General features: G+C 33.6%; 1 protein-coding gene and 1 pseudogene across 1 annotated transcript in view; one reads left to right on the top strand and one right to left on the bottom strand.

The window, feature by feature from the left end:
* The window catches only part of LOC106867817 (uncharacterized), a 110,713-nt gene that overhangs the window by 79,939 nt on the left and 17,236 nt on the right, over positions 1 to 13,538 (bottom strand). The gene's annotated exons all lie outside the window — the stretch shown is intronic.
* Positions 11,004 to 11,121, top strand: LOC128250652 (5S ribosomal RNA; annotated as a pseudogene).

Genomic DNA, 13,538 nt, shown 5'->3' with positions numbered 1-13,538 from the left:
AATACCGGAAGAACATTCCGTACCACCAAACCATGAAGGTCCTTTGAATACGTAAGATGTATTTTAAGGCTAAATAATAAATAGTAATCCTGTTTACAATTGATAACTGAGATATTTTGGTTGGATTATACAGTTATCGGTTTTACACTTCTTTTTATATTCTGTAACTCTCACAATATAGAAACGTTTCTCATGGCACCAGCACACAATTTACAGATGCTTACATTCTTTATGTTTTCCATGAATTTTTCACAGGTCCAGCTAGTTATTATTATTATTGTTATTACTTTGTGATTCCTATGGTAGTTTATTTAGGTTATATACAACCCACAACTTTCCAGATGTTGCAGATATCACTAAAAAGCAGTTATTTCTATGTTTGCCTTGAAAAGCTTGGTAATATGAGATGGTAGGCGCCATTCAAAGGAAATATTTTTTAAAACCGGAATTCACAATGGTAGGGTCACTGAATCTGTTCATTAATTAAAAAGATAAGAATCTTTGCTTCCTCAGTCGAAACGCATATGGAATGCATGGCTGTGTTGCAAAAGGGTTAATGAAATTATGTCATACTTATATACACGCATATACACACATTGTGTCTGGGTGTACATATACATATATATATATATATATATATATATATACATACATGCATATATATATGTATATGTATGTATATATATATATATATATATATATATACACATACATGCATATATGTATATGTATGTATATATATATGTATGTATATAATATATATATACATGCATACACATAGACACACACATAAATATATATATATATATATATATTATTGTACTTGGGGATGGTCATATTGCCAGTTTACGGAATATATATATATATATATATATATATATATATATATATATATATATATATTTATATGTGTGTGTGTGTATGCATGTATATATATATCATATATACACATATACATACATACATATATATAAATATATATGCATATACATATATATATATGCATGTATGTGTATTTATATATATATATATGTGTGTACACACACATAATGTGTGTATATGTATGTATATATGTATGACATAATTTCATTAATCCTTTTGCAACACAGTCATGCATTCCATATGCGTTTCGACTGAGGAAACTAAGATTCTTATCTTTTTAATTAATGAACATATATATATATATATATATATATATATATATATATATATATATATATATATACACTGAACATATATATATATAAATATACACTGAACCGCAAAAGAAACACAATTTTTTCAAATGTCATTTTTATATGGTAAGTTCTGGAAATTTATTTAGGGAATGTAGGTGTAAATATTCCAAGACATGCTGGTTTATGGCTGAGACCCAAATCACAGGTAACCTGTTAAATGAGAAGCCAAAGTGCAGCTGCGTTGAATGCCATGGGTGGCAGTCGCAAACAATTGTCATGGAAACTGAAATGTATGTGCATCTCGTGGAGGATGTAAAAATCAACTTGAACTGTGTTCCTGGGATTCATAATTTGCATGCATCAGATATGACCCAATTGTCAGCAGCGTGGAGAGAACAAGCTATCAGCCGATTGTAAGCAGGGCAGGGTGCTCTGGTTGTTGCGAAAGTTTACAATATCCATGTCAGCACCATCTATTGCCTACAACTGCAATACAACACCAACAGTATTGCATACCATGTCCGCAGAGGGTGACCACACACAGGCAGGACCGCTTCATCCACCTGCAACACCTCCATGATTACTTCAGACCCGCCAGCATGACAGCTTGTGAGACCATTGGCACTGGACAGCAACCCATCAGCAACGACATGGTACGTCAACTGGCCACCAACAATCACACTTGTTATCCAACAGAGTGCACACATTCCAACATGAAATGTTCAAGTTCTATCCAGATTTTGTTAACAAAAAGTCGCTTTGTTTTTCAAGCGCAAGGTGGACATCTGTCAGTCACACCGAGCTGACCAGATATAGAAAGACAGGCGATTTTTGATCCACCTTTTCTAGAATCTCCCTGGCCTCCAAGTGAGCAGTGCCCTCTCCAAATGGAGCTGCTCAGACACTCACGCAGCAACCAAATCCTATTGCTGTGTATGTATATATATATATATATATATATATATATATATATATATATATATATATATATATATTATGATTGACCGTTGACTGAACACTATTCAATTTTTTTTCTCTGTGTTTTTCTCCTTGTCTCCGTATTCTTTCTGTTGAAGAGCGTAGCTCGAAACGTCAAAGACTTTCCGTATTCCCGAGCGTCATACTAATATATACTTTTGTTATTTACACCACCTGTCCTCGTCTGTTGTTATTTTTTGTATAATCTCCCATATATATATATATATATATATATATGTATATACACACATACACGCACGCACACACACACACACGCACACACACTCAAACACACACACATACATACATACATATATACACATATATATATATACATCATTGCTATTATGTTAAACTGTCATATGTCCAAATTTGGCCAAATGCACTTTTTCAATATTTATTTTTGCTTGCAATAGCCAGTTCTTTTGGCCAAACTATCATATGTCCAGCTCCTTCAGATGCCAAGATATCAAGAAATGCTACAATGTAGTACAATGGTTTTGTTATGGAACGGTGAGACTATTTTTTCGTTTTCTGAAAAAGCAACGTTTTTGGGCTTATGACACTTTTGCATAGAGCAACGACCAAAGCCTTGTGAGTGAATTTGTTAGACGGAAATTGAAAGAAATCCGTTGTGTATATATATATATATATATATATATATATATATATATATATGTATATGTATATATATATATATATATATATATATATATATATATATATATATATATATATATATATATATAATATATATATATATATATATATATATATATATATATATAAATAAAGAGAGAGAGAGAGAGAGAGAGAGATTCAGGTGAATATGGCACTTAAGTTGAGGCACCAGAATTTAGTATGGTACTATCCATACAATTTCAAAATAAGGTGATTAAAATCAAAATAACCAACAAGGATATCCAGAGGTAATGCAGTACAATCGTTTCATGCAACTCCATTGAATTGAACAATGTAATCATTATATCAATTTAAAATGCAGAGCAATCCTCAGCTGCACAAAGACATAGAATTTAATTAAATTAGAACAGATGGACACATTAGTACAATTAGACCTAAAATCTCCAAGAAGTTAAGGAGATAGACAAAGAACATGTTGTCTCTACTACATAGAAGTTAATAAATAAATTGTCAAGAAGACTCTGCTTGTCACTAATTTTATTTGTTTTTTATGGGGTCAGTTTTAATTTATAGACTAGTTTTAATTTATAGATTTGTATATCTAAGGCTGAGAGAATAAATGGCATTATCGGTTAGGGGTAGGGCTGAGAGAGCAGATAGAAATCATAGTTGGTATAGTCATAAAAATCATGAGTGTGTGTGTGTGTGTGTGTGTGTGTGTGTGTGTGTGTGTGTATGCTTGTGTGTCTGTGTTTGTCCCTCCAACATCACTTGACAACCTCTGCTGGTGTATTTATGTCTCCTGTAACTTAGCGGTTCAGCAAACGAAACCGATGGAATAAGTACTAGACTTACAAAGAATAAGTCCTGAGGTTGATTTGCTCGACTAAAGGTAGTGCTCCAGCACGGCCACAGTCAAATGACTGAAACAATTCAAAGAAAAAAGGAATAAAAAAATATACATACATACATATATATACATATATATATATGTGTGTATATATATATACACATATATATCTATATATATATATATCTATATATTTGTGTATGTGTATATATATGTATATATATATGTATTCATATATATATATAGATATATATGTATATGTGTATATATATGTGTGTGTGTGTGTGTATAATCAATTAAAAAAACTATGAAAAAACAAGAGAAAACAACGCGAGAATGTGGTACATGCAAAGTATTAACATATATGTGTGTGTATATATATATATATATGTATGTATGTGTGTGTATATATATATATATATATAGGAAAATGAAGAAAATAATATATAAAAAAAAATAATATATAAAAAAATAAGGAACAAAATAAATCTCCCTCAATACTGCCAAATTCCACTCAGTGGCCATATAGACTCTTGCGCCAGAAACAAAATCCCTAAATTCCTTATATTCCCTTTCTATCAATGTAAAGACAGAATCTCCACACAAGAAAGAATCAACAAGGAGAATCTTTTCATAGAGAAATTCCAACCATTTCTTAACACACACACCCCTCAGTGACCTTATTTCTCTAAGAACAGACATAAACTTCCTGTTGAAAAAGAGTTCATAACTCCAACTAAAAACATTTGTCTCCCCTTACACACACTTCCTGTTTTGACACCACATTTCTTGCTTAACACAAACTTTTAACCCTTTTTTAAACCTAACAAAACTCTCAATTCTCATGCATCCTTATTTTTCCTACCATTATATACATGAACTACCATTGAACTTCAAAAGCTCAAAGACAATATAATGTATTGGTATATTTATTTTTTATATATTATTTTTTTTATATATTATTTTCTTCATTTTGTACTTCTTTGTAAAAAACATTTTCATTCTCCTTCTTCTTGATAATTTGCTTTCGCAATGAAAACCGGTTAGAAATCTTTATTAAAATATGCTTCCAGTTTAGCATTCTGCCCTTTTTTTCATTTTCCTATTATTTCTCCACGTGCGGTTAACACAATCCCACTATTTACTGACTTATATATATATATATATATATATATATATATATATATATATATATATGCATATATGTATATATACACACACACACACAGATGTGGGTTTATGTATGTGAGTGTACATGTAAAGAGAGAGGGGCAGGGAGAGATAGACAGACAGACAGACAGATAGACAGACATATAGACAGATAGATAGATAGATAGATAGATAGATAGATAGATAGATAGATAGATGGAAATAATATAAGTCTAAAAGCCTTTTAACACCAAATGGGTGGTGTGATGTGCTGCCAACACAATATTATTCTGGGAGAAATCAGCTTCCAAAACTCATTATGATTCCTAAATGGCTTCCCTAACTTTCAGTCCAGCAACCAAAAAAAATTATTTAATATCCTGGCTAGACTTTTCATCACAACATAACACGAACACAGATATACTTAATAATTTATGTGGTTGTAGGGATAGAAGTAAGTGCCAATTCTCTAATAGATGTAAGACTAAAAACGTAGTTTACCAATGTGACATACACACAAATAGTCATATAAAATCCTATATAGGAGCCACGAAAAACCAAATGATACTTCGGTACAATGCACACCAATCTAGCTTCAGAAATAGGAGTAAGGCAAATTCAACAGGGCTTAGTAGCTATATCTGGGAGCTTAAGGACAAAAAAAAATAGAATATAGATTAAAATGGCGCATACTCGCAAAAACAACTTACAACTCTACAAATAGACGGTGTGATCTCTGTTTAACTGAACACCTGGAAATTCTAACGGCTAAACCGCTTCTTCTTAATAGAAAATATGAGAACAGTTTTTTGTCTACATATAGTCCTCTTTGTCTTTTCCAAGTATTGGTAAACCCGCTTGACCCTGTACAAATCCTACGCTAGTTTCATCATCTAAATAATGCCATTTAGCTGAGAACCATTTAAACTACTTACACATAAACATTCACATCCCAACTCTCACTCGCTTTACACACCCCATATTAAATTATTTTACACTTACACAGGGTTTCCTCCATTACTATGAACTTCCTACAACTTTAAGTCCAAAAGACACATAAATACCTTACTCGCCCCAGACTGAGCTATCCGGATAGAATTAGTCCCCTTTTCACAATGAGTTAGAGTTAACCTACTTTCTTTACACCATTAGTGAAAAGTCTAGCCAGAATAAACACGTGGAAAATATGTGCTTACTTAAACTCGGGCTACAGATCAAAATAACCTCCATCCTACATCCACTTCGCAGCAGAATTATCAACTGTGAAATCTACTATAATGTAAGACTCACCATTCTTTGTCTTTATTCTCATTACCAATATATCCTTCTACAAATGACTATGCATTCTGATGATGTCTACCACTACAACCAGTACACAAAAACGATCGTAAATGTACTATTACTACCACTATTCTTTATTAATTAATTAAATTAATGGCTTACTAGCACAAACGACCAACTTCTTCCTGTTATTTTTCCTATATTTTCTTCTTGCATGTAATTTAAACTACGGTTTACCCACTGAATTACCTGCTACCATCGTTTCTGTTTACCCTTACCAAGGACTGTACCTACACAGCTAATCACCATGAGCGTCTTTGGATTTAACCATCCCTTAGAGGTTTTAAACACCTCTAACTTATACCTATATATATATATAAAAAAATGTTTCTTTATATATATATGTGGTTGTTACATTTCAAAAAGCTATCTTTTTAGTGCTTAAAATCAGCAGAAATGCTGTCAGTGGGCAGTTTAGCTTAACAGTAAAGCACTCAGCCGGTGTCTCGAGGAATGTGGGTTCAACTCCCTAGGCTGTTTGTTGACAACTTTTTCCACTTTGGAAGGGTAATAATACCCAGTTTTTCAGCTGTTTTAACAGCAATACCATGTTCAAAATATCACCTTCTTATTTGTATCATACAATACACATTCGATGCTTCTAAAAAACAACTGTAAGTTTGTTTATTACACACATGATTGTTTGCTAGTGGCACGTAAAAAGCATCATTCAAGCATGGATAATGCCAGTACCAAATGGCACCCATGCCAGCGGCATGTAAAATGTACCATTCGAGCATGACCAATGCCAGTGATGCCTGACTGTTATCTGTGATGGTGGCACGTAAAAAGCACCCACTACACTCTGGTTAGCGTTAGGAAGAGCATCCAGCTGTAGAAACCTTGCCAGATCAGATTGGGGCCTGGTGCGGCCTCCCAGTGTACCAGGTCTCAGTTGTACCAGGTCTTCTCAAGTACAGCAATGCACCATGTATCTTGCTCTTCAATCATCTCTTTCATAACGTTCAGTGTTTTGAGATCAGCCTTCAATATTTCATCCCATGTCTTCCTAGGTCTCCTTCTTGCACAATTTCATATATATGAATAGGTAGATTGATAATTAGTTAAATCCAAGCAACATGCAATTGCCAAAGATGCATATGAAATACTTGTAACATATGGATGTACGTGTATGTGTATGCATGTACATGTATGCTCATGTGTGGTGATAGTAGAACATACTTTATACCAAATATTACATATAACATACAGTAGTGTATGTAAGTAACCAGTTATCAACCAATCAAACAAAGAAGTTATTAATGCTGGCAGCTATCAGTAAACAGGCAAGATGGAGGTGCATATATAATCTCTCCCTTCCTCTCTCTCTCTCACTCTCTTTCTCCTTTTTTCTCTCCGTCTGTCTGTCTCTCTCTCTCTCTCTCTCTCTCTCTCTCTCACTCTCTTTTTCTCTCTCGCTCTCTCTCTCTTTCTCTCCCCACCCCAATTACACACAATCAATGACCTATAACGTGATACTAATCATCACAACAAAAACTAGATTTTCAATAATCTCTTAATCTCCTTAACAGATCTCATTGGCTCAGAAGTTTTCTTTTATCTTTTTCACTTTATATTTAACCCATTCCTGTTATTTTCACCTCCCATAATATACTTTTTACTCCTATTTTATCAACTGCTGGAGAAACATGCATTTTGTTTCCATACTAAAATAGTAGTAGAATGCTTATCATGGTTGCAGATTTGGATTCTATGTCCTATCAACAACCTTTGACCTTTTCTATCCAAAGGTTTTCCTTTTAACCCAATAGTTATACACTACTATTTAGCACTTTAAATGCTTCAAGATCCACCATTTGAAAAAAGAATGATATATAGATGAGTGTATGTGGGTGGTTGGGTGTAAGTGTGTATAATATGTATGTATATAAGTATATATATATATATATATATATATATATATATATATATATATATATATATATATATATATATATATATATATATATATATATGTATGTATGTGTGTATATATATATATATATATATATATATATATATATATATATATATATATATATATATATATGTATATATGTATGTATGTGTGTGTGTGTGTATATATATATATATATATATATATATATATCAAAGGAGCAAAAATGCTGGTGGTCAGTATACACCACGTGGCAAAATTATGAAGTGAAAATATGTAGAAAACATATAAAAAGAGAAATGCCTTCATTTCACATAGTTTTAATATCGTTTTATAAAAAATATATATACATATTTTATGGTTATTGCTATTTAAATTAGCTTTTCAAGGGACATTGTGAAGTAATCATTCCTTGAGCTGTCCACTCAAGAAAACACAAAGTAAATGATCCACAAACACTCAAGAAAACTGAGTCCTCAACTTGTTCCATTTGCCTAAAGGTTTGCAAGGCACCAGCAGGCCTCAAGAGACACGCTCATGTCCATAGAACATGACCAATGCTTTATTTTACTGAACTCTCACTTGTTGTTCACGACAAGAGAATCCATCCATTGTATGTATGTATGTATGTATGTATGTATGTATGTATGTATGTATGTATGTATGTATGTATGTATCGCATGATCAGCCAGACTATTGGATGTTGTTATTTGTTGTTAGTCACAATGCACTTTGCATCATTTTAGCTTTTGAATGATGCCTAGGTGAGTGAACAGGCCAATATTCTCCCCAACCAGAAGGCTACTGTGATGCAGGTTTACCCATTTACAATCAAGTGAACTGGAGCAATGTGAAATGAAGTGTTTTGCTTAAAAAAACATGACATTCAGTCCAGAAACTGAACCCACAATCTAGCGATTGTGAGTGCAACAGCCTAGCCACTAGACCGCATGCATTCTCACACATATACACACACACACATACACACACACACACATGATGGGATACTTTCAGTTTCCATCTACCAAATCCACTCACAAGGCTTTGGTCAGCAAAGAAATTAATAAATGTTGTCAATATATATATATATATATATATATATATATATATATATATATGGTTCAAAATGCACAAAAAAAACAAGAAACAAAAGACAGAGATAGGTGAAAGAACAACAAACAAGGCTCAGTTTGTTGATGCTCAGTAAAAATGGAAAAGTCTTTAGCGTTTTGAGCTTACACTCTTTGGCACATAGAATGAAAAAAGGAAACAGAAAAAAAAACACTCTAACAACAATGACAGCATTTAGGAAAATTTCACCATTTGCTTGCTTGCTTCTAGCTGTTTCAGTTCACTTCTGTGGAAATTGTGCTTGTGAAAATGCATCAATAGCCACACATTACTAAAGCCATTATAAAGTGTAGTAAACTGGTGCATCATAAGAAACTTGACAGTGAGCGATGTTGTCAGAGGTAAATAAGCAATGCTGCTAATATCAATAATGATGATCAGATGTATACAAATTTCAATTGGACGAAGTAAGAAATGATGAAATGTGAGTAAAGTAATACACATATAAGAAAACAGGGATCTAGTTATTCTCATTTTCAAAATATGCATTTTTTAAAAGGAAGTAAAAAATCTGAAAATCAGCTATAATAATGTAGCCTTCCAGTCTCATTGCTTTGAAGGTTTGATGTTGTGGAGAAAAAAATTGGAGAAAAATGTTAGAGAGGTTTAAAAATCGAAAACAACTGAGTATTTTTAGCAAATAGAGACAAATTTTCTGTGTTTAGCAAAGTGGTGTCAACTTTAAGGTTGTACCCTGTGAAATTTATAGTTCAGTGTCTGACCTGTTCCTTGTAGGTTTCTAAATAAACAGAAATACCTAATAAAATCAATATGTATCATGTTACTGTTTCTTTTGTTTCTTCATTGATTGTATTTTTAATTACTTTTTTAATCACTTATATTAATATATTTGTGTGTATGTGTTTACTTTATGCGTATTTCAGTATTATGTATACCTGTCATGTATTTGTGTACATCATTAATATATAAGTGCATGCGTGTGTGTGTGTGTGTGTGTGTGTGTGAAAAGGGAGTGTGTGTGAAAAGGGAGTGTCTGTCTCCAAAACTCCAAAGTTGAGTAACGTTTTCATGCTTGGATTTGTAAACTATGATAAGAATAACACTCATCAACAAATAATTTGTCCTAGGAAAAAGAATACCTGTATCTTACATGTTTTTGTTTGCAGAATTCAAAAATGATGTCAAATTATCTGTATCACCACAGTTTCTCTGTTCCACAATATTCCTCTCAGTTCCTGTTACGTGGGCTAAATTTCAGTCAAGCTGTTGAAATGTGAAGCTAACGGTTTAAGAAATACTCCTTATTTAAATTTTTATGGATAAAATTAACCTAGTGAAATCATAAATCCAGCTATCTGAGTCAATGAGTCCCAAAAATATATGAAATGAAAAATATGTAAAAATACTAACACAGAAAAATACTAATACACAGAAGCATAGAAAAATATGTAATATACTAAGACACAGAAAAATTAAAGCAAAACACACAGGTAAAAAGAATCTCGTGGTGTGAAGAATCAACATAGACAACAGTGGCACAGACAACATTGAACCACAACACAGCATACGGTTATCATGGTAACAAGCTGCTAATGCTACGCTGTCTGTTGATTGGCCAAAATTACCTCAACTTTAATTCCAAATAACATCAGATTCTTTAATTTACGAGATAAAGTAATTGGTTGATTGTAATCAAAATTCAGAGTTGTATCGATACACGAAAATTGAAAGCATTCTGAGAAAAATTAAGGGGAGGCTCATTTTGCAAATGAGAAAGACTAGATCCGAAAACAGAGATAGAAGTCAGAACCAGAGAATGGTTTACTATATTCAGTTGGTGTGTAGAATAAAATGGTTAAAATAATTTTGAAGTATTGTTTATGGCCATATCACATATAAAAACTGGTCCTCATCCGATCACCAAAATTAAGCAATGTTGATTCTATTTAGTACTTAGATGGGTGACCACTTGGGAAACCTAGGTGCTATAAGCATCTTTTATCCCTTTTTATTTAGGTTTTTTATTGCATAATTAACAAGCATGCGAACTAATCGTTTTATTATTGCAGTTAGCTTTAGTTTAAGTGTGTGTCTTGTCTGTGTTTTCCTACACACACACTTCTATATAGATATTTGCATGCACAAATTTCAATGACTCTCTGCAACTGCAGTTGCAAATGATTATATTAGAAAATGAAATAACTGTTGCCAACATTTACTTTGTCATTCAATCCTAACCACCACTGCCTGCTAGTTTTATACTACAAGTTTCACAACGGTACTCATACTATCAAATACAAGAACCGATGTTTTTAACGTGATATGGCCATAGATGATATAGCAATATTATTTTAACCATTTTATTCTACACACCAGTTGTTATGATTTCTATTCCTGTTTTCTTCTATGTGTATCATTGAATTTTACTCCCATCTTATCATCTCTTACTCCGTCTCTGCCAGCCAATTGAAACCGGTATACATTTGATCATCATTGTTGTTATTAGCAGCATTGCTTATTTACCTCCAGCAACGTCACTCACTGTCAAGTCTCCTATCATGCACCAGTTTACTACCCTTAATACCAGTTTCACATAGCCTGAGCTTAAGACCCTGTTCAAAGACATGAGGCGACATACCATCACCCTTACTGGAGATACACCTAAAGACATCACAGTTTGGGGCAACTTGGTTTTCACGATACATGAGACTTCACACTGATTGTATGCAGGCTGTATGTTATTTTGGGAGTTGTGCAACTGGCCCTGATAGAAATTCTTTTCATCTGAGAAGAACCAGATCATTCCTGGCTCAACAGGATGCGTCAGCATTTTCAGGAGCTTCTTTTCCTTCAACAAGTAACTCTCTTTGGCCTAAGCTTTCAGAATGTGTCCCTTGAACATCTTGTAGAAGTGGTTGTGAAGGTCCCCATTAAGACCAGTTTCATGGTGGCTATTCCAACACCCATCTCTCTCACCAAAGCCTTTATAATGAAGATGAGTAAATGAGGATGATGTGAATGATGTATATACAACTTGAAACTGCAACTGAAATTGTAAGTGACATTTTATTCTTCATTATAGAATATAATGATTGCCATACATAAATTAACATAACATAACAGGTTATAATACAAGGATGTGTGAGAGAACTTTGTAGTTCGGTTGGACTGTTGATGTAGTAGACATAATTGACGTACTGTTTGGTAGTGTAGAGGCAGCTGTTGGTCTGTTGGTCGTGTCGTCTTCATAAGCAATGATGTAGACAGGTGTCTGGTGGAATTGAAAGCAGAGACTGGCTGGAGTCAAAACATTGTTGCTGGAGACAAGTTGCATGTGGTCAGTGGTGAGTGCCAAAGACCTAGAACAGTCAAGAACTGTGGTACTAATAGGGAATAATAGACTCCCATAGCTGGTGGTTAATTTCCCACGTAAGGAAAAATAAACTGTTGCACCAACACGATTGGACAGTTGGAAGCTGACCAATACAAACAACAGGTTCGTTTAATCACAAAGTCATGTGACTGCTGGAACAAAAGGCCTTGTGGAGCTGATATTGGGGTATTTAAGCCTAAATGAGTCAAAATGAAAACATCTCCCACAATGACAGTGTAAATCACTTCTACTACACCTTGGTTTCCTTGCTTTGATTTTCCATCACCCTGTTCTGCAGTTGTTGGATGAATTCCAGTGTGCAGATACAGTCAGAACACCTGCTGTATCCCTTCCTGCTGGCCACAGCTTTATAGTCTCTGTTGAAGCTGTCCATGTCATGTCTTACCACCTTTAAAGTGTTCACAGAACATCGAGCAGCAGTTATGATATCATCATTTTGACACCCAGCACAAGTCATCGTGATACAGGTTACTCTTTTCCAATATTCTGATGGCTTCCAGTTCTCCATGCCATCTAACTTTTTCTCAACTACAACTTTAACCTTTATACTCTCCAACACTAGTACATAAATAATACATAAAGCTGTTCCTGAAAAAAAGTTCATATAAAAAAATCATCAAATTTAGCCCAAACCCTCTGTATTTCACCCAATGGTCTAATATCTCTTCCTATCCACCACTCTAATAACAATAATAGTAATTCTTTCTTCTATAGGTATATAGGCACAAGGCCTGAAATTTTATTGGGACAAGTTAGTCAATTACACTGACTATCCAGAGCTGAGCTGCTGCTTACTTTATCAAGCCTGAAAGGCAACGTTAAACTCAGCCTAAAAAGTTGTCAAATTTAGCTTGAACAGCTTGTGTGTGTGTGTGTACATGTATATAGATAGATAGAGAAAGAGAAAGACAGACAGACAATCAGATAGGCAGATAGAGAGAGAGAGAGAGACAGACAGACAGACAGACAGACAGACAGACAGACAGACAGATAGATAGATAGATAGATAGATAGATA

This window comes from Octopus bimaculoides, chromosome 23 (assembly GCF_046866305.1).
Source record: "Octopus bimaculoides isolate indiv1 chromosome 23, ASM4686630v1, whole genome shotgun sequence".
Classification (NCBI taxonomy): domain Eukaryota; kingdom Metazoa; phylum Mollusca; class Cephalopoda; order Octopoda; family Octopodidae; genus Octopus; species Octopus bimaculoides.
The sequence above is the reverse complement of the archived record's forward strand: the minus strand, read 5'-3'. Positions and strand labels throughout refer to the sequence as shown.